This window comes from Falco rusticolus, chromosome 6 (genome assembly GCF_015220075.1).
Source record: "Falco rusticolus isolate bFalRus1 chromosome 6, bFalRus1.pri, whole genome shotgun sequence".
Classification (NCBI taxonomy): Eukaryota; Metazoa; Chordata; class Aves; order Falconiformes; family Falconidae; genus Falco; species Falco rusticolus.
Genome location: NC_051192.1, coordinates 10,553,923 through 10,579,533, shown reverse-complemented (window position 1 = coordinate 10,579,533; position 25,611 = coordinate 10,553,923). Strand labels below are relative to the sequence as shown.

Genomic DNA, 25,611 nt, shown 5'->3' with positions numbered 1-25,611 from the left:
GATGAATGCAATAATGGCTGCTTACTTAGTGGCTGTACTGTAATGTTTTAACCTCAATTTGTGAGAAGCAGTAGATACGGAAGACTGTGAGACAAATAAATTTGAGCCAATTTGGGATGTGGGGTGGGTAATATGGTAAAAAGTATGGCTGCTGGGGAAAATTCTTCTTTTTAAACCACCAGTGCTCCTGCTTTCATTTCTCCCAGTATTGTTCCTGGTTGATTTACTGACTTTAGAATTTTGGCTGGTCTACATTACTATGAGTAAACATCCCTAAAATCCATTTTTAAAGCCTGAAGAACAGCAACATGAATCCTCAGCTTGTTTGCTAGCGATCAAATGTCTCTAGAGAAACTAATTCTTTTCTTAGACTAATTTAAATTTATAGGAAGGCACTCAGTCAAAATAAACACCCAAAGGCTTAACTCTTTTGATTTGTATATCCACTGGATTAGGACTTCAAACATTTTTGAGTTATCTATACGATTCTTAATCTCATAAATATTTTGAACTGAGTGGTAATGAGCTCTCAGCTTTACTCTTGTTTTGAAGTCTGCCGTGACACCAGTTGAGTCACTGTCTTTGGAACAGGATCAGAAAATGATGCCAGTAAAGTCAACCAGCTGCTCCGTTACAGCTGTAGATGAACAGCAAAAAAGATGGTTCTGGAAAGTGAAATGTGTTTACCTGTAACAACAATCACATTAAAGTCTCACCAGTTTCTTCAGATTTGCATGTGTTTGTTTTAAAAAGTTGTTTAAACTTTTTCAACAAAATCCTGGCTCAGGTGAATCCTGTAGGAGTTCTGTGATTTAAGAACTAGGAGTGGGATTTCTGCAGTAAGCACTCCGATTTGTTTTACTTATCTATTATGAAGATTACCTTTATGCTAATCACATCACAAAGCATGTTCCAGAGTTATTGTAAGTACCCACAGAGTAACTAAAGCACAATCAAATTCAGAACATTTCATTCTGGATAGGGCGTGATAGTGTATCTAAGATAAGCACCGATTAAAGCTGTGCAAAAAATTTTTGCTTCAGTTCTGTGGATGAGCTATATATATATATATACTTCAAAGTTCTTTGCAGATAAACCCCAAATGCCCTTACTTTTACTGTGTTTTGATGGAAAACAATCCTGGGGGGATGAACTTCACCACTGAAAGTGAAATGAGTTCTTCTGGTTTTGGATATTTAACGTGAAAACAAAGGAGAAGTGGAAGAAGGTGTTAGTTATCCCTGCAAAAGATGTTACTGAGGGGAAAGAAAAGGCAGTGAGCTGAGCCCTGAGGGTGTGCAGGTGGAAAGGAGGCAGCTCAGAGGTGGCTCCAGCAGGACCAGGCAGTGGAAAAGTATCGGCCAGGTTCTGGCTTCTGCAGAAGGCAGCAATGTGGGGAGCTGGAGCTCATGGCCACAGCAAACCACTGAGCTGATCTGCCATCTCCCAGCCTCCTGGCCAGCCATGGTTATCGCCATCCCTCGTCCTGAGCTTTCTGGTGAGCTAAGGCAGCCCAGCCGGCTGCCCTGTCTCCCCACAGGCAAAGCCTCCACCTCTGGTCTGTGCCAGCTGGTGCTGCTGTTCTGCCCTCACCACCCTTCCTGGCCTCCCACCTTATGGCAACTTCCCCAGCCCATGCTGAGGCCATGCTTCAAAAGATGCCATGTAAATAGCTTTTAAAGTGAAGGAGAGATGATAAGAAGAACAGCTTGAGAAAATCTGTATTAGAACATGAGGACATGAGCATGACGCTTATTTACTTTTCTGCTCTGTGATAGATGCTGCAGTGCCACATGCAAGCCTAGCTTAAAAAGATCAAGATGTCTTGATCCTGGAGAGATCAAAATAAATAGGTTTAACATGTCTTGGATTTCCTTCTTTTTATGCTAGGCAACCCTTTTTTTCCCCCTCTGAATTTGACTTGAATTTGCAAGTAGAGTTGGCTTCCCTTCAGCGGCACGTTTTGGTGAATACTTTATTTACAACTGAAATAGAAAAGGTCTCTGGTGTAGCAATGATGGGGTAGAGGGCAAAAAACAAAGATGAATGCAAGAAGAAGAAAAGCCGAGCTTGCAGCTGAGCTATGAGACAAACCAGAGGTCGTAAGGGACAGAGCTACAGGAAATCTGTTCACTATGGCAGCAGGTGCAGGGGGGAGCGCTCATACGCTGATGTCAGTTGGGAGCGAAGGTACCACACAAAGCAGCAGCTATGTGTAGACAATGAGAAGCAGAGAGGGCAAGGAGTGGAAAACAGAGGGGGCAGTTTTGAGCTTGCATGAGGGCTCAGGAAGTTGTTTCAGAAGGAAAGAGACAGCAGCACTGCCTTCAGTACACAGGAGGGATTGTTAAAATTTAGCGGGATTTCTGATGCAGCCTGTAATGCTGTAGTTTCACAGTCGCTTTCAACTGGAGAAAGGTTTTTGGTGGTGGGGTGAGGAAAATAAAAAAAGGTTTAAATCCAATCTGTTCCCAGTTTACTGTAGAGACAGAGAAACGCTCTTGCCAGGACAAAGCGGGCAGTAGCATGGGGGAAGGGAAGGCAGACACAACTGGAGAAGAAGTAGTGGAGGGAGCAGGCAGGACCATTTCTTTTGGCAGCTGTGCGTGTTTATGCTATCATAATGAAAATTGGAAATTAAGAAATAGCAAAACACTCCAGCTCCCTCCTATCTAATCTAAACCAGAAGACAGCCATACAGTGTCTGCTGTTAGGTATGCTCTTCCGTGTAAATTCTTACACCATCCATCTCACTCTAAACACCCAAGTACTGCCCAAAAGTGCACGGGGGCAAACTGTAGGTGGGTAGATTGTAAGCTCTGGATGTCTCACCATGTCATTTGGATCAGACCTTCCACGAAGGGCACAATTCAAACAGCATTAAAACCCAAGAATACTATTCTCACCTACTAGTATTTGCTTCAGAAGCCTATCTTCTTCCTGCACCATTTTCTCCAGGTATACTTCTCTGTACAAGCTATCTGCGATCTCCCTCCAACTCCCTTCCAATGGTCTGACAACTGAATGAGAGTGACTGTCCAAAACAGATTGCCATGTTCAACATATATATATATACACACATACACACATGTACATATTCACACGTACTGCTGATGATTTACCGAGGAAATGAATTACGGACCACTGAGTATTCTGTTGTTGTGGGACTTTTTTGTTAAATATACACATTGACGTGAGTACACATGAGGTAAGGCAAAGCCACCTGAAGCAGAAGTGCTGAAGTTTAGGGTAAACGTTAATTCTCGAGTAGATTCGGAGCAAATGCAACCCCCACCCCGATTAACAGGGTTTCTTTCTGAGTACAGATCATGCCATGATTCTTTCCAATACTGATTTAGACAATAGTTACCTTTTGGCGGCTTTGGACTGATTAGCATCTCTAGAACCTCTGCTCTTCATATAAGCCGCTGAAACAAGTCTGCTGCTGATGCTGTTATTTGTGGTAGCATGAACAAAGGCTGGCTGCAAAGAGCTGCAGAAGGACCTTCCGAGGCTGAATGACTGAACAATCAAACAACAGATGAAATTCACTGTGTGTAAACTGAATTGGCACCTACCAGTAAGAACAATCCTAGCCTCTCATATAAAATGAAAAGCCCTGAGATGATCACTGCCACTGAGAAGGAAACCGTGGGATTAGTTACATACCAGAAAATACCAGCTAAGTGTGTGGCGGCAGTCAGAATAAACAATCCAGTGTTACAGACTCTTGGTAAAGGAACACAGAATACAACAGGAAACATGAACATGCCACCATAGCTAACCCTCACCCTTACATAGCCCCCCAATCCCAAAAAGCAGAAATAGAAAATTTTAGAGAGAGGCAACAAAGATAATAAAAAGTTTGGAGCAGCTTCTGTACAAGGGCAGTCTGAGTAGCTTAGCACCACGCAGTTTGGAAAAGGGATCACATGATGTGATAACACATATGGAAATCATCAGAGGCACAGACACGCTGGGAAAAATCTCTGTTTCTTCAAGCACAAAAATCCGGCAGCTCTCGGGCAGCGAGTCACAGGCAGGCTCAGAGCAAGTGCTGCCTCGCACCGTGGATGGAGAGCTGGGGAACCCCTCACCCCTGGATGCTGCCCGAGCCGAAAGCTGAAGCGGTCTCAAGTGGGGGCTGGGCAAGCGCTTGGAGAGCGTGAGAGCCACTGCAGGGTACTGAGGTGACAAACCGAACCGAGCTGAGGAAGCCCCCGAGCAGGCATCGGTCAGAGGCTGGGGGCATCCAAAGGGGAAGTGTGTGTGCTGCCTTGTTCCTACTCTTGCTGAGGCAGCTGCCCTGGGTTTGCGTTGGAGGGAAGGTTGCACTAGATGGGTCTTTTGTCTGCACCAGCACAGCAGCCCTTTTACAACAGATTTCTCTTCATCTGACTGATGGGAGCTAGCACTGACATCATCTGAATCAGATGCAATACAGCAAGGCTGAAGGAAGAAGGAGAAGGCTGCGTGGCTGTTTTCGGTAGGCACAGCACAGCTGCTCACTCTCTTCTCTCACAAGTCAGGAAGGGCACAGGCTGGAACATGAGGCCAAAACTCCCTTAGCGTGTCCTGTATTTCTTAGTAAATGGACTGAAACTAGAGAAGTTATCAGTTGTTAGATAAAGCTGGGCTTTCTTTTAGCAACTTTTATGAATGTTAGGAAAACTTCCCTGTGCACAGATGGTATTTTTAACTTACAATAGCATTTGCTGCACCTGAGCAGGCAGAAACATTTTTGATGACAGAGGTCATCCTGAAAAATGCTGATTTCATGTACATGGCTAATACAGTAGATATGATGATCCGTGATTGAAGCAGGTATTATTTTAGTAAAGTTAATAAAAAGCTGTAGTCAGTGGGCAGTCATAAGCTTATATAAGGCTCATAATTATGGGTATCAATAGAAATAAAGCTGTCAGTAGAGAAATACCAGGGATAGCAAAAGGCGAGGGAGGAGGATACACAGGAAGTGATGGAGGACTAAAATGACTTAAAACACAAAATAGAGAGGGGATTTTAGTGGAAATTCATGTTGTTGCAATGACATGAAGTTCAACGGGACAGCCTCAAGAAAGGTACAGTGATCTTAGAAAAAGAACTTGGAATTATTTGCTTTATATTGTGGGTTAACTCTGGTAAGCAGCTGAGCTCCATGAAACCACTTGCTCGCTCCCCACCCCCAGCGGGATGGGGGAGAGAACTAGAAAGGTAAAAGTGAGAAAACTTGTGGGTTGAGGTATAGACCGTTTAATAGGTAAAGCAAAAGCTGCATGCACAAGCAAAGCAAAACAAGGGATTCATTTGCTGTTTCCCATTGGCAGGCAGATGTTTAGACATTCCCTGGAAAGCAGGGCTGCGTCACGCTAAGGGTTACTTGGGAAAACAAATGCCCTTATTCTGAACATTCTCCCTCCCTCTTTCCCCCAGCCTTTACTGATGAGCATGATATACCACATGGCCATGTGCCCTGGGATATCCCTTTGGTTGTTGGGGTCCCAGCTTGCGTAGCCCCAGGCCATTCGAAGGCAGGGCAGTGTGAGAAACAGAAGAAGGCGCTGAGGCTGGAGTAAAGCATTGCTCAGCAGCAACTAAAACATCCCTGTCATCAACACCGGTCACAAATCCAAAACAGAGCTGAGCTGTCTGAGCCGCTATGAAGGAAATTGCCTCTATCCCAGCCAAAACCTGTACATACACATAAACGACAGCACCTTGCCGCAAAATGAGAATGTTCTGTTTGACATCGAGATGTCACACCACACAAAAGTAGGGAAAACACATACAGGGCATTGGCTACTTAAAGCCCAGGAATGCCGTACTAATTGCACACGTGTGCGTACCATGGAGACATGGAACACGGTGCTGGAGCTGGGCTCACCAAAGGACACATGATGGCTCAAAGAACCCAGCAATGCACCGTACAGCTAAAGTTGCAAGCCAACTGTTTCCCATAGTGTTTCGTGTGTGTGTGTGTGTGTGTATCTATCTATCTCTATATCTCTATATATTTGGTGTAGCCACTGGCCAGTGACGCTGGGCCTGCAGCTGGGACACGCCAGGGAGGCCATACGCCTCCGTCCCTGTGGCAGAGGCGGCTCTGGGCTGCGCTGCTCCCTTCGGGCTGATGAGGACGGGGAGCCGGACCGGGATCACCTCCGCTTCCCTAAGGTAGCGCCGGTGTCCTGCAGACCTGGCGGCACAGGGACGGAACAGCCTGAGCCCACCGCCTGCCTCGCCCTGCAGGCCCCTTGCTCGGAGGGCCTGTGCAGGTCCCCACGCCTGCGGCCCCGCGCCGAGGGCAGCCCCGCTCCCCCCCCGCCACCCGCGCCAGGCCCACCCGCGGCCCGCCGCTTCCCCAGGGCGGCGGGGCTGCCTGCGGCCCGCCCCCGGCTGGGAGGGGCCGGCGCCACCGTCGCTTTCCGCCCCGCGGAGGGGGGGGCCGGGATGTGGCGGCCGCAGCCCCGGCCGGGCGGGACCGGCAGGCGGCGCCGCGGCGGCGGGGGGGAGGCGGCGAGTTCAGGTGAGCGGGGGCGGCCGGAGGGTCCGCGGCTGCGAAGGGGGGCGCCGGGCCGGCGGCGTGAGGCGGGGAGAGGGAGCGGGAGGCTTCACCCGCCGTTACCCGCTTCCTTCTCCATCCCCGCGCCGGGGGCAGGTGCCCGGCCGGAGCGCCGGAACGGGTGCTGTGCGGCGGGCGTGGTGGGGCGAGGTAGCGCCCGGACGGGGCTGGGTCTGAGCCCGAGCCCGGGGCCGGAGCTGGCTGCGCTTCCCCCCACTGGAGGGGCCGGGCAGCTCGGCTAGGCGCTGCCTTGGGCCGGGAGGGCCGGCAGCTCCGCGTGATGGGAGTCGTACTGAGTACGAGGGAATGTAGGGGTTTTTAGGTGAAAAAATACGCACCTTTCATTTCTCAGTCTGAAAGTTTTAGGATTCCTAAGTTTTGGTGTTTTTTTTTTTTAAGTCCTCGGTGATGTTAGAGTACTTCTACTGTGAAATAAATGCTAAGAAAGCGTGTTACAATGCTGAAATGGCATCATTATTATTTTTGTTAGCTCAAAAAATCCTTTAATTTACTTCAGCCAGTGTGAAAGCAGTTGTGTTGATAGAAAGGTGCAATCTATTTATTTATTTTTAAATAACCTATTGCAAAGAGGGAAGTAATGGTGCTCTTAGAACGAAGTCACCCATAGAGTATCTCCAAACTTGACTTAAAGGAAGGAAAAGGAAACTGCCATCTTAACAGAGAAGCTGTGTATATACTTGCATGAATAACTGATTTCTGTAATGTGGATGTGCTGCCCTGCTCCCCTGGCGCAGCAGCCACCAGCCAGCTCCAGCTGGGGCTGCCCACCTTTCAGCGCCTGTGCTGGTGCAAGGCTGGAGCTGTGGAGAACTCCTGGAAAAAAACCCAGAACCCTTTGCCTTTCCTGGGGGACCTGGGGAAGAAAGGCTTGTCGCTCGCCCAGCGCATCCTCTGCCTTTTGGGTTGATCGGGATATGTGGTTCTCCAAGCTCCGTTAGTCCAGCAAGGCTTTCTGCAAACACCTCTGTTGTCCTTGCCAGAGGTTTAATGGAAAACAGCTCATTCATGTTTTGGTAATCCATGCAAATCTTTGTGTACAAGTGCTTGAAGTAACTTTCTTCTATGCTTCTGGATAGTGATTTAAGAGCTCTGCAGTGAAGTGCTTTTGTAATAAAGGCTTTTACAAAATGTGCTGCAGAATCATACACCAGCAAGCAACTACTGGTAATTAAAAGTAAATGAGAGTTTTCAAAGAGATGAGCAAAGTACACTGGGATGCATTATGTCTGGTTTTGTCCTTTTGTATTTGCTCATTTACATGCTAATTTGCAATTGGCCTTACAGAACTCATGAAAATGGGAGAAGTTCTACTTTATTAAACTTTTCTTGTTGTTTAAATACTAATGTAACTTGAATAATGTTGTACAGGTATTCCCCCATCTCATTGTTGAAGTTGTGGTTCCTTCTAGGAAGGCATTGACAGTGGTTTTCCAGTTGAAGCTACAGTAGATTTTTTACTGTTGAGAGGGCTTTTAGGCACTTGTGAAACTGAAAAGTAGGGATGTTTAAATATTTTATTAAAAATTCCCGAGTTTAGAGGTTTGTGGTTACTTAAAATGAAGTGGTCATGGTGGATGAAGGGAATGTAAATGAACTCCCAAATGCTTATGAGCAATGATTTGTACGCTTGGCATTAAGACTATGTCCAACTATGTATTTTTTTCTTGCTTTCCAGTGCTTATACTATCAAAGTTTTTTTGTGTATAGTGCTTTGAGATTGGACAGTGAAAATAACGTGTTCTCATACATGATACTGATGATGATTACAGTGCAGCAGCACTATGAAGAGCGGTCAGGGGCAAGCATTGTATTGCCGCTGGCTTCCTCCCTCTTCAAATTTAGATAAATCAGCCTTTGTTCTCTTCAGTAAAGTGAAGTCAAAAGTTTGGGCCTAAGCTGCTGCTGCTGGAATTGTAGTGGGGCTGTGCAAGAAAAAAGGATTTATTAGCACCAGGATAAATTAATTGTGATGAACAGGAAGACAGAAAGAACTGCAAACAATGTTTTGTACTCGCAAAAGCAAAAACCCTAAAGGTTAATTCTGACTTTGTTCACAAATTAGGCACACTTGGTTAGGCTTTTTTTGCTCACCGTAACTTGGGCCTCCAACAGCTACTGAACCACCTGACCTTTCAAATGAGATTCACTGGAGTGTGTAACACCTCCCGAGCACTCCTCAGGAGTTACGATTTTTTTTCATTTTAGCATTAGATTTACTTGAGCAAAACATTATTTCTAATTGAGTGGCAGACAGGCTGTGGCCTCTTCTGGTTTCAGCCATAACACGTATTAACGACTCCAGTGGAAAGGGGTTTTCTTACCTCCAGCCTCAAAGGTGAACAGAAAGGAACCTGCAGAGTTGCCATAGTGATTTCCAAGTTCATCCTTAGCATCTTGTGTCTTTTTTTCCAGAGTGCAGCCCTTTCATGCTGTGTCACTTAGATTAGGATTGAGCCCAAGGTATGTTGTAATACTATTCAATATTCTTGAAGGAAAACTGCTGCAAAAACCTTATGTATTTGGGATGAATGTGCCCTTTGTAAATCAGCAGTCACAAGAGGAAAAACTTGGCCCTCTGACACTGAACAAAGACTATTCTGCCTATGTTAAGCATGGTAGTATCCTTATTTGGAGGTGTTTGCTTAATTCTGCACCATGTTAACTATTTAACACTCAATTTAAGTTTCTTTTTTCTTCTCTTCTAGCATATAGGCATGGATTCCATTAACTGCTCACCTGAAAAATGCTTTCAGGGAGAAATATTTCTGTATTGAGCCTCCTAACTGCTGCTGTGGAAGCTGAGATCTGCTATTGACATACTTTGTTTGTTAAACATGAGTTTTCTGTATGGAAATTGAATTAGCTATTGACATGGAGTTACTTCCCTATTTATTGATGCTGACAATGTGAAGTGGCTTAATGACTAATCTGAAGTCTGCAGGCAGAGGGGTGAGATCATGTGCTTGCCTCAAGTAGGGTTTCTTTGTTCAGTGCGATTCCTTTGGGGCATGCAGAACTTGGAGTCTGTCTCCCCTTTGTACATACTGTACAATGCTGCTGTCTCTGTTTCAGACCCTCCATCTTATAGCCACACTTCCTTCCAGCACCTCTTATTATCTCTATGTGATAAATTACTAATTGCAACCTTGCTGCCTAATGAGTGTGATTGGTGGCACTTTCTATTCTTTCTCACTCCTCTCCTTCCTTTCCTTCCTCTGTTGTTGCCTTACGAATAGGTGTGCTAGTTGTTTGACCCTGGTGTCAGAGTAAATGGTCCAGTTACTTTGCTCTCTTTGCCTTCTGTTAATATGTTTGTTTGTAACAACAAGTGTAAAAAAAAAAAAAAGTTAGATTTTTACATTAAGTAGTAAATATTTACTACATCAACAGCTGTGTACTCAGAATTAGGGATGGAAAATGCATTTCCTTAATAGCCCTTCGCTAGCTCCTTTTTTTTTTTTCTCCCAAGTTCTATGCATTACCTGTATTTATAGATCGGATCAAACAGCACCTGAGTCAGATCTGCAATGGTAACAGTAATTTGCTAAACAGTGTATGCATGTTGAGATGGTATCATCTCCTTGGAAAAGAGCGATGTGGGAGAAGTGGCTCCTTGAAACCGAGAACAGAATGAATGTCTGTGTGTAAGCTTTCCCTGTTCTCTGCAATGGCAGGAGCGTTGGTTGTTTGGAGGGGTTTAGTGGGCTCTGGTTGAAAGGTTTCTTTTGCTGCACTGAGAGGTCAGTGGGCCAGGAAAACATTACAGATGAAAATCTCTTAGTAGAGTGACTTTGAGGTAGCCTGTGGAGTGAAAAGTCAAGAGGTTGACGGTGAGTATTGTGAAACTGAGTAACAATGGAAAGGTTAGTATCTGTGGGAAAGGCAGGAACTGGGATGGGAGCTGGTATCATTAGATTTTCTGAACTGTTTGGCAGATATCTGTAACTGTGTGAGGCGATGCATGTGGCATTGGCATAGCTCTTCAAGAACTTGCTAAATTCTGGATAATAATAATGGAAAATTAGAATCAAATGATAGTGTGGTGTTTTCAATGTGTCTGTAGATAATGAAGTTTGATAATGGCTTCACAACTGCGCTGATTGATGGGATGAACAGAGTAGTCCCTAGCTCAGCTCGTCTATCTGGCAGCACTTTGAGTTTAAATCGGCAGTCAGGCCCTTGGGTCTGAAAAGTATGTTTTGAGCATTGAAGGAAACCATTCTTAGAGTCTTCTTGTTTTGTTTTTGGAAAACCGTAAAGTCTCCAGAGAGCTTGAGAAGTGGAAGGACAGTTTTTTCCTGCTGGTAAAGTGTTTTCTTGCTGTTTCAGTGGGATACCAAAAGTATTTTTTTTCCCATCTTTAATGATATGATGGTAAGCATCATTTCCACCAACATACCAGCTTAGTTTTATGGATTATCACTACTGCAGATATACAGGCATCTGGAGTGGTGCTGCTGAAGACTATTTGCAAGGTCAAATGCTTATAGCTGCAGGCTTTTTTCTTATGTTATGGCTGCCTAATTCTTGTGGTTTGGTTGTTCCCCTTTGCCCCCACACAAATGTTTTACTTCAGGGAAACACGCTGGGGTTCCAAGGAAGGAGTGTCACTGAGCCTGTTCAGTGTGCTAAATCCAGGCAGCCTCAGCCCTGGGAAGTATCTTTTTGTTGTGAGGGCTAAGCTGATCCTATCAGGAAGGGTTTGTTTTTACTTGTTGGAGGGCATGGCTTTGGGGACAAGACTTTTCCCCCCTTTGTTAGGGTTTTGGTGGGGAGTGGTTACTGAGGCAGGGACGAGGTTGAATTTCACGTGCTGGGCTAAGATCCAGGTGCTTCCTGTTGCTGATGGCCCATGGAGACCCAGGTGATGGGGGAATGGGCAGCACAGCTGTTTGTTGGGGCTTGGCTGTTCCCATTTATTGGGAATTTATTTATTAACTTGTCAGTATTTGCACTAATAGCTTAGGCTGTGAGCTTGAGCCTCAGCTCAGGAGCTCAGCTGTGAATGGGTTGTGTTCCCAGCTCCGCTCTTGAGGAGTGATAGGCACAGCAATCTCAGCAGTGCAGGACAGGCAGCTGCTGAGTTTGGTGGTGTCTTATGTTGCTTTGGGAAGATTTCTTTAATTTTAACATCTTTGTGGTTGCTGTCCCCTGTGGGAGTGACACGGAAGGAGTGCTGACATCTGTGCATCAGCAGCGGTGTGGAGTCTCAGGGGCATGAGGTGTTCTTGGATGCCCTGGATTGTTCCAGGCTATGCTGCCACTGTGGTGGGACAGCACTGTTTTGGCAGGGCACCGTGCTGAAACTGCTCCTGTTCTGTCTGGAGCCCTTGTTTAGGAGAGCAGCATGTTTTTATTTGCTTAGAGAGTGAAAATCTTGAGGGAACTGTCATTGAAATTGTGTGAGGAGGGCCTGGTCACTGTTGCCTGGAGTGCAGCACCAGTGCAGCTGATGGTCCAATGGCTTTGCTCCCAGACTGGTTAATAATCAACAGGCATCGTGTTTCCCCTTTCCCAGGGGAACTTGAATGTGGCCATGGTGAAACAGCTGCTGTCGTGTTCTCATGCTTGTGGTCTGCCAGGGTCTTGAACAGACTTGGCCATGAAAAGAGCTGCTCCAGTTAATGGTTCCTTCTGAGCGGTGCATCAGTGTTGGCTGTCTGCTTCCTGTGAGAATGAAGATGGGGGTGGGGAGAATCCTGCTTTGTCGGGGGGGTCTCAGGTTGCTGTAAGGTAAGAAAAACCAGCTCCTCCTCCTTTTTTATGCAGAGAGCATGGTATGTTTTACCTGTTCTTTTAGCAGTTTAAGAATTTTCCTGCGATGGTGCCAGCTTTTGCCAATGACAGAATTTTCCATGGGATCATCTGCTCCAGGGCCAAGTTAGGAACAATTTCCTGTTAGCCAAGGAGGTATTCTCTGCCTGTCTTGAGTATAGTTATGATGCTTAGTTTTCTGGAAGTACATCTGTTACTATCTTTTTCTCTATGAGGTAGGACTGGGATCTAATAACCAGTGTTGCTGTTTTTGGAAGAACAATCCATAGGACTTCTGATTGCCCTTTGTGAAATCTGCTGGCTTGCCCTGTTGTTCTTCAGGGCTTTCTGTTTATCCCCTAGAGTACAGTTGGGAAGATTTTTAGTCTTTGGTTTGACTAGGCTGTGTATGTTCATGCCATTCACGTTCCAGACTAATTTCATTTAATTTTAAAATAGTTTAGCTTTGTTATAACTAGTGCTAACTGTGTGTAGCAACACTTATGCTGTGTTTCTGGTGAGCTTGGTGTGGCGCTGGATTTCTTGATGGGCGTCCAGACCTTTCTACTCAATCTGGACACACATGCTTCTGTTTCTGCTTTCTGTGCTGCCAGGTGTTGGTGAAACTCTGTACTTTGCTTAGGCATTAAGTGTGGCCCGAGTAAGTTTAGGTTGGCTGTGGCTTTAATATTGAAAGGCCAATATGACTGGTCAGTGCAAGCTGTATGAGAAGTACGTGGGGTTTGCTGTCTTTCTTCCAGGTCTCTTCTTAGGAGCAATTGTTCCACATGTTAGCTGTCTAAAAATGATCTCTAATGAGTTGAAAATGGTGATATAAAATATGAGAGAAGTTTTTAAAGGAGGATTATAATGCAGGGAGCTAAGCAGGGTATAATAATAGTAGTAATAACAATAAAAACCCAAACAGACCAGGAGAAGACGGTGCAGAGAACAGCTTAAGGCTGTTCTGAGGAATTCAGTGTAGCAGCCTGTGTACATATCATAAGCACCAATGTTGTAAAGTAGTGGGAGAAGAAAGTGACCAGGCCCAGAAATCCCTCAAATTCTAAATAAAATTAAGAAGGAAAATAGGAGTTGTAGAAATAACTGTGTTTGTAAACTCAGTTATATAGAACATATATGTCTGTGGCACAGTTATGGCTGCCTGATACTGCTGTGTGGCAGAGTGTTCAGGTTTGCCTTTTTCCATACCCATGTTATAATCAGACTTCATGGACTGGGTAGAGTAGAGGCAGTATTCCCTGGGCAGAGGTGGTCTTCCTCCTTTCTTTACCAGGAAATTTGTGACAGAGGCCGGTTTTGTTGTAGCTGTTCAGAGGTGATGTTACAGTTGTTGGTGGGTTTTTTTTGTGTGTGTGTGTGTAATGCCCTTGACACCATTTAAGGGATTATGTTTTTGAAAGGCAAGTGTCTACAGACAGTTATAGTCTCACAGATGGCTCCATCTTGTCCTCCAATTGGCAAGCAGCCTAGGAAAAGATATCAAAATAACTTTTAATATAGCAAACTGAATAATGCCTTGAGAGAAATGCTCTCCAATGTTTGTACAGGCAATAAAAAAGCCTCAGTAATAAACATTTTGTGAAATAACTGTAGTAGATCAAAGTGACATTTAAGCAATGCTCATGAGCACCATTTAATCACCAGCTAACTACTAAAGGTCTGCTGCTGTGCAACAATAGAGTTCCTATGTTGTTGTGCCTTACTGCATCTGTCTTGCTTAAAGCACTGACCATCATTAAAGGTTGTGATTTCTCTGTGTGTGTATGCTTAAATGCTGGTTGAGAACGCATTTATTTCAAGTACTGAACTTTATTCTTAATTTTGTTCATAGAAATCAGCTGTTTCCAGCTTCCAGGATGTGATGAAACTATTGTTTACCAACTCCCTTGTGACTCCTTTGTGGAATTAAAATGGATAAATTGCTTTCTTGCAAAGTTGGATGCATCTTCACAGATGAAAGTCTTGAACTTTTGCTCTGTGTGTGTAGATAAGTAGTGGGATACTGCAAATCCCTATACATGTATTTAAGGCTTAGAGGTATAACACGATAGTTCGGGTTGGACGGCACCTCAGGAGGTCTCTGGTCCAACTCCCTGCTAAAAGCAGGGCTGACACTGAGGTTGCCAAGTGCTTTATCCTGTTGGGTCTTGAAAACATCCAAGGACTGCACAGTCTCTCTAGGCAGCCTGCTCCGCTGCTTGGCTGCGCTCCGGGTGAAAAAGTTTTTATTTGTATCCAGTCTGAACCTTTCTTTTTTCAAGTTATGCCTATGTCTTGTCCTACTCCTGTGCATGGATTGCTGTTATCCTCACTATTGGCATGTAGCATCTTAGGAAACATTGTTGCTAGCAGAGTGTAATCGGATGGTTTTTATAACATGTTTAAATGTTTTAGAGTAGCATACTTGGCATTTCTTGATTTACTTTCCTTCCTATAGCGTAAAATAGCATTGCATGCATTGGAATTTACTGTTGCTGCAAATATATTTTTATACCCAAAGAGGGCATTCTAACCTTAAAGATGTTATTAGTTCTGCCTTCATGGCTTTCTCTGGTACAGAAGTCCTTGCTTATGACTCAGACTTCAAGGTAATTTAAGTTTAAAACATTTCATATATTTTTGTTCTGTAAAGCACTATGACATTTTTATTGTACAGAAATGAAAACCCATGTGTCTTCTCTGTATCTCTCAGTTTTATTGGCACTTCTTTGTTTTTGTAAGGCTATTCATACAAGATGTTCCTGCTCACTGAGAGGTGGAGGGGGATGCTTTGTAGGTTGTAAAACTTCTGCAAGTACCTTCAAAATACTGTGAATTTTTCTTTCCCCCTAGTCAGGAGAGGATTTAAAAGGCTTCCAACTTAAAGGCAGCACAGTTTCACTTGGGAATTAAAGGAGCCTGTCAATGAACTTCTATGTCTGGACTATCCTAATGGACTTACTTGACACAGATATTTAACAAACATACTTTCCTGTAACAGATCTGTGGATTTGTATAGACTTGTTTAGATTTGGAGTACAAAAACTTAGGCAGGCACAAGTCATATTATAGATAAGTTAAGGAGCCATCTAAATGTGATGTTTGCATTTGCTTCAAATTTCTGGTGAAAATGTGAGTTAAACCTGAAGTTTCCAATGACATTTCACTGTACAGAATCCCACACAGAATAACATTATTGCACTATCTGCCATATGGGGGACCCATGACTTTAAGGTTTAGTAGTTTTGAGCCTAGTAGGATTCTGTCTTAATCTACCTAAAATTCTACCTAAATGCTGCTTTCAAATTCTCCAATCTTTTCCATGAAGGCAGGAGTTCTAAAGGTACAAAGCCTTAGGTGTATTCTTATAGTGAAAATATTTTTTTTTTTTCCCCCGAGATGTCTTTCGGGAGTCTTGTGTAAGTCCTTAGTTCTGCCTTGGGTGTGCATTGTGACTATGGGCAAGTTGTATAGCTTCTCACATGGTCTGCTTTAACCCTAACGAATGCAGCAGATTACTGCAGTACCTCAGGACTGGTGGATCAAATGTCTCTGAAAAAGCATTGCTTTCCCTGAAAGGAAGCTGCAGCAGTTTGTACTGCTATTTTTAAATAATAATACTTGTTAGGAGTACTGTGGGTGAACCTGAAAGAAGCAGGGGAAGGAATCTGTTGCTACTACACTAGTACTACCTGGGGGCCTGTCCCATATGACTGAAAGGGACAGGCAAATGTGAGCTACCTTGCACAGGACCTTGCTAGTCCTGGATCCTAAATTCGGCTTTTCTAAAGCAAGTAATATATTTTTTTTAAAAAAGTATTGGAAATAATGAATTAACGATCTATATTTATTCTGGAAAACAATTTAAATGACACTCTAATGTTTTCCTCTGCCAAGCTTTTTGTTACTGAAGTGGATCTTCTCAGGTGTGCGTTTGACACCATATGGTACAATCTGTATCTTTTTTATACATTTAAAATGCTAAGCTGAATCCAGAATATGTTGACCTGAAAAATGGTTTAATTGGCTTATTCAAGACAATCTTCTTTTACTAAAGAGAATATTTTTGAAAGGTCATTCTGATTTTTGTGTTTACTTCTATTGTTTTTTAACTTGAAGTATTTTGCTTAAGACTTTGTTTCATTACAGTATCACACAGAGTCCTTGGCACCCAAAAAACATCTGCAAGCTCTCTCATAAGGGTACAATTTCTTTGAAGATTAATATGGTGCTTTAATTTACTTGGGTAATAAAATCAGACAGGTAAGGTTCAGTGAAAGGTGACAGATCCTATGGCCTTGTACTGAAGTGAATACAAATAGCATGTGGCAGAAATGAGTTTTAAAAAACCTCTGGCAAAAATCTGTGCTTTTGTTGAGCATCATAGGCATATGTTAATAAGCGTAACCTGTATTATTAGGTAATACATGTCAGCCCAGGGAGACTGTCAGAGTAAATTGTGGCAGGTAATTGTCTTGATTTCTTAGACGTGAATAGCAGTGATTTACAGTCACGGGAAAGAAGCTCTTACAAGAGTGTTTTCATTGAAATGATCTCAAAGGGGATGAATGGAGCTAGTGTGCCTTTAGAGTGGAGTTTGGTTTAGATGCTCATACAAACTGTGTGTGTGTGCTGTGAAAGAGTAACAGGAGCCCAGAGAACTGGCTGAAGTCCTGATAGCTGAAAGGCTGAGCACCTGGAGCCAAGCAATGAAATCAGTAGGCACAGCTGAAGTGGGGTTGGGCTCCTTTTAAATGCACCTGGAGAAGCCTAGAAACTTCGGAGCCCTGCTGATGGGGAGTGTGAAGCAGGGAAGGCTCCCCACCTGGAAAAGGCCGGGGTGATCTGAGGGGGCTGGGGAGCTGGAAAGCCTGGAAGCTCATGTGAGGAGGATTGTTGAAGTAAGTTGAGATGCACTTGTTTGCCCTTGTAAAGGGGATGCTGTTACAGGGCGGGGGGAGGCTTGTGCACATTGGGGTTGTGACAAAAAGGATAAACTGAAAAGGACCGAAGAGGTGGTACTGAGGGGCAATATTGGGGAAAAAGAGTATTTCTGTGTGGCTTTGAACATTATTTGGGAGCTTTGTGGATGGTTATCACTCTAGACTATGTAAAGTGTGACCCATGCAGAGTTCAGTTAAAGGTCCAGAGCAGCAATGGGAAGGATTCCTGGTTCAACTGTTTTTTTAACTTTTTTTTTAAGATAAATTAGCAGTTGGTTTGTGAGAACTAATTGGGGACCAAGAAGAGAAATGCAGTGGAAGCTGGTGGATAAGAGGGCAGGGTTTGATAGGAGTGTTGGAAAGCATGTGCAGGGTTGGGATGGAGACAGAAATGAGTGACAAAGTAGATTTGTCAGTGTTGATGATGTCCTCCCTCAGCCTGGGCTCTGACTGCCTGCTGCTTCGTGACTGTATCCCGTGATCCTTGTCTGACCTTTAGTGGTCACAGCTTTCAAATGTGTGTGAAGATAGGGCTTTGGTCTGGTTGCATCTTCAGTCTCCAAAAATGGTACAAGCCATGTACGGTAACTCTGCTCCTGTCAGGAGCTGAGTAGGCAGTTGCTCAGATCTCATGTGAGTTGTCACTCCAGGAGTCTGGTTACGGAGGCAGTGTTCCTGCAATACCTGTTGACATGGGTGGGAAATGCCAAGTTTGGTCTTTAATGCCAGGGCTCTTATCTGAGGTGGTCTGGACCGATAGCTGTCTAGAGGTGGTGGGTGTCGTCTTTGAGTGCTCCCCAGCCCTTCCTTAAGGTCATCTCATCCTCTGTATCAGATGACATCATCACTGTGCTGGCACATCTGTGAAATTCTGTAATTCAATATGGTTACCTTCTAGAGAGAAACTATTCTTTCCTGCAACGTTAATTTTCTGGTTTTATTGTTGGGTGTTCTTATTTTTAAAGATATCTGACTTGCTGTAGGCAGAATGACTTCTGTCCCACCTTATCTAGAAGGAGCTGTGATTTCTGTTGGAAGAGAGGTGTTTTTGCCCATGGTTAGTATTCTGCTGCAATTTCCGCAATACCTGCTATGGTACTTCTTTCATAGCTTGTTCATAAAATAATCTTAGAAATTCACCTGAACCATCTACTTTTCTCTTCTATGCCGGAGGAGAAGGATATAGGTTTTGTGTTCTCGGGCCCATTAAAACAAATGTCCAACTTCTGGTTTGTCTGCCTACGGCCTTGACTAAGGGTTGTAAGGGTCAAGCCAGATTCTCACTAAAGATCTCAAAAGGGATTTCATGTGCATCTTTCCTGCTTACCAGAGTAGGTCTCCAAGGGAGCTGCACTCTACTTGCTGGAGCGCAAATGTTGACCCCTCACAGGCTATAACACCTACAGACCGATGATGCTGGACTTGCATTAGCTGAAGCTGTCTGTGTAACAGTTGAGGGTAGGAGAGCAGTGCTGCAGTCTGTGCCTCGTACGTTCAGCTGAGAGTCTTCATATTGCCACTCGGAGTGGTGGTTTGTTGTCATTCAGCAAAAGCACAATGCACGCAATCACTGCTGCAAAGAGCAGAGGGTACCTGAGTACAGAAATTTTGTGGGAGCATAAAGAGTTACAGGGGTTCACACAAAGTCCTGAGGTTTTCTTTTTGAAGGAGCAGGGTGAGGGACCAGCACTGCTGGTTTGCCTGCCTCCTTGCTACAGGGGTTCTGTGTCCCATGCATTGCCCTAACTGAAGTTTGTGTGCATGTCCGGCTTTTGCAGTAGCTTGTATTTAAGCTGCATCCTGAAGTGCTGTGCTTTCTGTGGGAAGTTATTGCTCAGCTTTCCTGATGGTCTGGAGCTCTGTTCCATCTCCATTGTTGTCTAGACAGCACTGGCATCACGTCCTGACAGCCTGACTGGGGCTCTAAGGTAAACTTCCTTCAGCAGGCAAAGGAGGAGCATTTGTCCTGGGACTTTGATATTAAATTGTAAAGCTAAAAGCATTCTGACTTCTCACCCTTGGCAATATAGGAACTGCCACGTTGTTTTATTTTCATTATATGTGATCACTACTGAGCTGTTGAGAGAAAATTACTTTCTATTTCAGTAAACTCAATTCTGGTTTCAGACTGACTGTGCATCAGATGCTTAATTTGGAACCCACTCTCTTGGTGAAATTAAAAATTCAAATCTCCAAGCTGGAGCACTCAAACTGTGCTTGAATTGGAAATTGACTGCTGTCAATGTGCTCTCACACTTCACTTTTTCTTTTCTTTTTTTTTTTTTTTTCCCCCCCTTTCCTCCCTCCCCTCCCCCCCGATGAGTTTTATATTAGAGTCTTGCTGTAGATGATCTGACTGAGCAGAAGTAGTGGGAATCCACACTGTCACTCCATAGACAGAGTGATGAAAAGAGAAGTGTGGTGTGTTAAATAGAGCATTCTTGAAAAGGACTGCTGTGTACTAATTTCATAGTTTCTTGCATATTTGGTGAAATAATTTTATGTGATATGACTGCAAACCCATTAAGTGTCATTTGCAAATTAATTTAGGGCCTAACCAAACTTCCCAGTTTCAATGCAGAATCATTGCTCACCTACTTCTGTGTAATATTTAAAGCTTTTTCAAATCTTGACTGAAAGAACCAGAGCGTTCTCTCCATTTGAGAAATTTGCATAGACTGCTGCTACAGACTTTTGCACTGAAACTGGGAACAAAAGTTTTTTTCCCCAGGAAGAATAACACCAAACCTTAAAAAAAAAAAAAAAAAAACAACCAACCACAAAACTCCCAAAATAAGCATTGCCTGTCTATTGTGAGTGTTCTTGGTAGACTTGGAACTTGTGTGTCCTCCTCCCTCTTTGGAAAGTGGATGAATTATTCTCAATTATTTGTAAATTTAAAAGAATTATACAGGTTTAAGACAAACCAGGCTGGATATTTGTGGGGAAGCTAACTGTCTTCTGTTACTGACTGCACTGAAGGCATCCAGTGTTGGTACTGGCTTGTTTTCCCAGACCTGCTTGGGTCCTTCCCCAGGATGTTTGCTGTCTACCAGGTGGTCCTTGGGATGCGTCGCAGAGCTGGATGTAGGGTAAATGATGCCTGAGGAGGCAACTGTTACATTAGGCGGTTGGGTATGTGAGTCTGGCCGTTCCAGTTAGCCTAGGATGATAGCAGTAGGTTGGGTGAAATACCTGAGAGTGCTGTATGAGGAGGTTTGGAGACTGATGGGGTTGAAGCTCGTCGACCCGAGATGTATTTTGAATGTGAGATGTAGTAACAGCCAGAGAATGAGATGTGTGCTGAGTGTCTGTAACGTGATTACACTGAAATTTATTGCAAAGGTCTTGGGCTTCCCTGTTTCTTTTTTTTTTCCTCTTGGGACTTCATAACGGTAGCTGACTGCATGAAAACAAAACTGAAAAAAGCAGAAATGTAATTTTTTTTTTTTTTTTTTTTTTACAGTATTGTGCTATTGAAGTGGTTTTGCTTTACTGAGACAGCACGCAGTCACCAGGCTGTTCTAGAATGAATCTGACCATTTGCTTTTCTGGCCAACAAAATGGATTTTCTTGTAACGCTGCAGTGAAGAAGTTGGGTGTTGTGATTTTCATTTAGCTTGGAGGAATGCATTTTCTGTAATAGCTAAGCTTTGAGCCTCCAGTTGCCAGCCATAGGGTGTTGGTTAGTGATCAAGTAGGCCCTCACAGTGCAACTGCATGCTTTCACAAACCGGATGCTTATTGTATCTTTACATTTGAAAAGATCAGAAAGATTCATTTTTATTTTTTTTTGTTGCATCAAGGCACTTAGGCCCTGATTCAGCAAGGCACTTGCTTGAAAAAAAAGCCCATTTTTGTGTGTAGTAATGCGCTGTTGAATACTGATGGATGCAGATGTGTTTTAAACTCTTTGTGATATTGAACACAATTATAATTATGTAATTAAGGGTGCTTCCCTTATTCCCCCTGACTAAATAGGTGATTGTTACTGACATGGGAAAAGTTTGATATTTATCAGCTTACTTCTTAATGGATTCTTTATTTTCTTTCTTAGTGTTAAGGCAAAACCAGGTTAAAACAATTTTTTGTTTCTTGGGGGCGGGGGGGGGAGTTGATGGGCATATTGAAACTAGTATTAGCTAATGTGATTCTTACTCTAGAGAGAGGTGCTGCAACTTAATCAGGTGGCCTAAAATGAACTATTGCATTAAGGAGGTAAGTGGCTCAAATCTAACAACTCAATGACATGGGTATTATGGTAATGAGTCAATAAAAATACAGTTACTTAAACACTGTCTAAGGAAGACCCCTCTGACTTCTAAAATGCACAACTCTTTGAAGTGTTTTCTAATGGCGAATAGAAACTAACACGCATTTAATGACTTCAGAGAATACTTTATACATAATGTCTTGGAAATTTAACAGTTGAATAACTGAACCCAGCCTGCGACCTTAGAAATCACAGGAACCCTTGGTGAGGAATTAATTTGTAAATGGTATCAAATATAATGAGGCTCAGCCATTGCTTGTCCTCTCTATAGATACACTTTATAAAATGCTGGATAAATCAACATATAGTTAACATTCAATAAGTAAGATTAAAAAGCTAAATGAGACATTTGTATTTTAAGAGTTATAAAAATTTTTATTCAAAAGCAGCTTTCTTTGAGAACTTGCTTGTCTAAAGAAACGGTGTACATTCAGATCAGTACAGTCTTATTTTGAGTATTTAGTGGTATCTTTGAAATTCAGCAAATAAGTCAAGATATAACTGATTAGGAACCTGCAATATTTTATGTATTTTTATGGCATGAAAACTGAACAGTCGTCGTTATTGTCATGACAGATTGATCGATCCCTGGAAATGGTTTAATTTTTGTTCTGATAGGTTAAACATTTATGCGTGTGTGTCTCTAAATATTTTTATTTTCATCTCACTTACTTTGTGTGGTTTAATGCAGGTGTTTAAGGCTTCCTTAACAGGAGCAGCACTACAGAAATTGCTTAGAGCAGTGCTTTGATAGTTGGCTTTGGATATGACCAAGTATCTTTTCCTCCACGCCACAGTCACTGCTCACAAATGCTTTGAAGGTAAATTTGTAATTCTAATAAAAATCAACTGTGTGTAATACAGGTGTATTCAGATAGTTGAGCTCTCTTTGAAACTGCATGTATAACTTATCGGTTACTTTCAGGGAGAACTTAATGAGCTCAAAGTGTTCTACATTATGTGTTTAAAGCAGGGGTGAGGAGGTAATTGCTTCAGACTTTCTGTACCAATCTAAAATCCTAGTGCACTTCACAAAAATATAGGGTAGTTAACACCTGTACATCCACAGATACTACTAGAGCACCTGATAAAACAACCCTGAATTGCAGCTTCTGTGGCTGAAAACAAAGTCTGATCACTTAAAATAAGATGACTGTTCTGCTGTCCTTCAGCATCAGGCTGGGTACTAGAGAATGTGCTCTTTCCGTCAGTGGGAAGTGCTCTTTGGCTTCATCTTCCCTCTTTTATTTTACTGGTGCAACTAGGATGTGAACAGCATTGCTGGTCATTGCTTTACAGAAATAGACTCTCTCCCCCCTGCCCCCCCCCTTTTTTTTTTCTTCCCTCTCCCCTCCTCTCTCCTGTGCTCTGGCTCTGAGCTGTTACTTTCTATGAAATGTTGGTCATCAGAAAGAATTGTTATGGTGAAAGAATTGTTATAATTATTTCTGGGTTTTCATAATTTGGGTTTGAAGCAATTTGCACAGTATCTGACACTAGAATATGCGTTGCATCATCTTCTAGGATTGTAACATTTTAAAAAGAGTTGATTTGTAATATTACAATTGAGAGGCCCTTCTTCCATTTGTGACTCTTCTCTTTTTCTAAGCGTGTGTCTCATACGATGCATGACACACTATAATATAGGGTGTTTTTAATTACCTTCAGTTGTTTCACAGTGTTCCAAGGTACCAGTTTGATGGTCTTGTAGTTAATTGCCATCAGTTACTTTATGTGCCTGAAACTGGGGGAATTATAAGAAAAATGTGAGGCCTGTCTTTTTTTAACAAGCTAGCCCATTTGGTTCGGTGTAGTTTCTGTGTCTGATGTGCAGACAAAGCAAGTTATAGTTGGAAGGCTATGCGGGAAAACAAAGTCTCTGTAACTGAATTTCAGATCTGTGATGATAAACAACCCAAATTATTCTAATCGGCGGGAAAGGGACATGGCAGAAGGGTAAATGGCATGCAAACAGTATACCCAGAGCCTAGTAATATCCTGGCTGGATTCTGTGAAGGCTGAGGGCACTGCGACTGCTCTCTAGCTGGACCTGGGAGCCAGGCTGCAGTTGCCTCCTCCCTTCCGTATCCTTTGGGGAAAGCGTGGGTGTTTGAGTTGGCATACTGGTCCCAGCTCTGTGTCCACTCCTTCTCTGCCTTGTGCTCAGGTGCAGCTACACTGGGGCTAAGGACCTGTAACCCCCTCCTTGTAGCATCCTCTGAGTGGTTTGTGGCTTGGACTATCATCTTGAGTATAATTCAGGCAGTGGTGCCCCTCTGGTAGCCAAGTGAGGGACTCATGCTGCTGGACTTGTATCCAGGCAGATCTGGAGTCCATGAAGAGCTGAATGGCAAACCTATCTAGAGGAGACCTGTAAATGCTGGGAGGATCGAAGAGATGTGTGGGTTTTGTGTTGGACTCGTTCAGGATCCTGGAATTGTACCACTTTGGCTTCAATAACTTTTAGAATTGCATCCAGTTCTCACTTGGTGTAAATATCCAACATAGTCCAATTTAAACCTTACTTAATTAGCTTAGTTTAAACTTGGTGTTTAAAGAACTGTAATTGTCTGTTGACTTGAAAAATTCATAGTGGTTTAGTGAGATCGATTTTAAACTGATTTTAATTAAACCAAAGAACCTTTTCCATTTTTACAGATAAGGCCAGTGACTAGCCTTTGCAAATGGCAGTAAAGTATATCCAGTCTTAGAATGACTTTTTTTTTTCTGCATGAAATGGTTTCTTCTGCTGAAGGCAAATTTAGGCTGTTATTTTGTATATAAACTAAAAGAATTAAATTTGAAAGAACATTTCATTCAGTTTTTGTTCCCTTACTCCAAGAGAGGTTCCTATTTGTTAAGACTTCTATTAAATTACTCCCAGTACAGCATTTCACTGTCTTTTCATAGTAGACAGGCTGATGGACTCTGACCTTTTTTATTTCTGATTTCTGTGATGCTTTTTTCTCTGACAAAAGGGTATGTAAGAGACAGCTGGGGTATTCTAATTTATGGTGATAGGAAGCAGAATACAGAAGCTTAACTGCAGTCCCATGGTGAGATGTGCCACTATTATAGTATGTGGAAAATGTATAAATTGCTTTTGTGAAGGTTATTTGGAGAGAGTGTAGTGAATGTTGGGAAAAGTCCCCTGGGAAGTTTCAGGTCTAATGCTTAAATTTTCGTATAGGACGTCGCTGTAGTGAGGTGTGTACAAGACTTGCGTTACAAGTTGCTTGAGGAGTTCAGATTATGCCTACATCTATTAATGTAAAAATTGGTAAAGGTTTGTGATAATAGAGATAAGTATATTGCATGTAACGGAAAAATAAAGAAATGTGTTTTTGGAAGAGCTCTGCATGGGTGACGAGAATATTTCGCACACCTGAGATTCTAGCAATTGATTCTGTTTCAGTGAGTAGGGCAGCTAATCGAGGGCATAATTCAGCTAGTCACTAGATGCCTTTGAAGGGTTTTTCTGGCAAACGGGTCTGGTCAGTGTGGTTTTGTGTTACAAGCTCTGCACCATCATCCATTTTGTATTCTCATTGATTGTGTGCAGGACAGATGAATGGAATACCTTTTGACAAGCAGTAAATCTGTTAGAAACTGAAAGTAATCTTTCACCCATAATTTTTTTTAATAGAAGTGTACAGAAAACTAAGACAAGATTACACATTCCAATATCCTACTTTTAGTGTTTGTTGTGTTTTTTTTATCTTGGTTCTTTCTGTTCTGCTCTGCAAAGAGCAAATTTATCTTGTCATCTATGTAAGGAAGGTGTATGTGGGTTAATAGAGCTATTGAGAAAAGGCCCTTTCTTAATGGTATTAATATTGTCATAATGCTAGCAAGCATATGGTGACATCAGTTTTCTGGGACTCCTGGTCCTGCATGCAAAATGTTAACTTTAAATTTTGGACAATAGGCAGTACAGTACATCTAAATGACAACTTATAAAATATCTCATTAGACTGACATCTGCAGCCATGGAGTGTTACAGAGCGGCATCTGTTCTGGAAGCAGAACCTGCATCACTTGCTCATACTAATAAA

General features: G+C 42.9%; 1 protein-coding gene across 3 annotated transcripts in view; it reads left to right on the top strand.

Moving 5' to 3' along the window:
- The first annotated feature begins 6,479 nt into the window (after nt 1-6,479).
- The window catches only part of DISC1 (DISC1 scaffold protein), a 205,600-nt gene continuing 186,468 nt past the window's right edge, over nt 6,480-25,611 (top strand). For 2 of the 3 annotated variants that reach the window (XR_005104969.1, XM_037392564.1), the window contains exon 1: nt 6,480-6,526. The gene's annotated coding sequence lies outside the window, so the exon portion shown is untranslated. Of the gene's footprint in view, nt 6,527-8,992; nt 9,044-25,611 lie in introns of those variants that run through there. The other variant, XM_037392565.1, reaches the window with a different exon arrangement.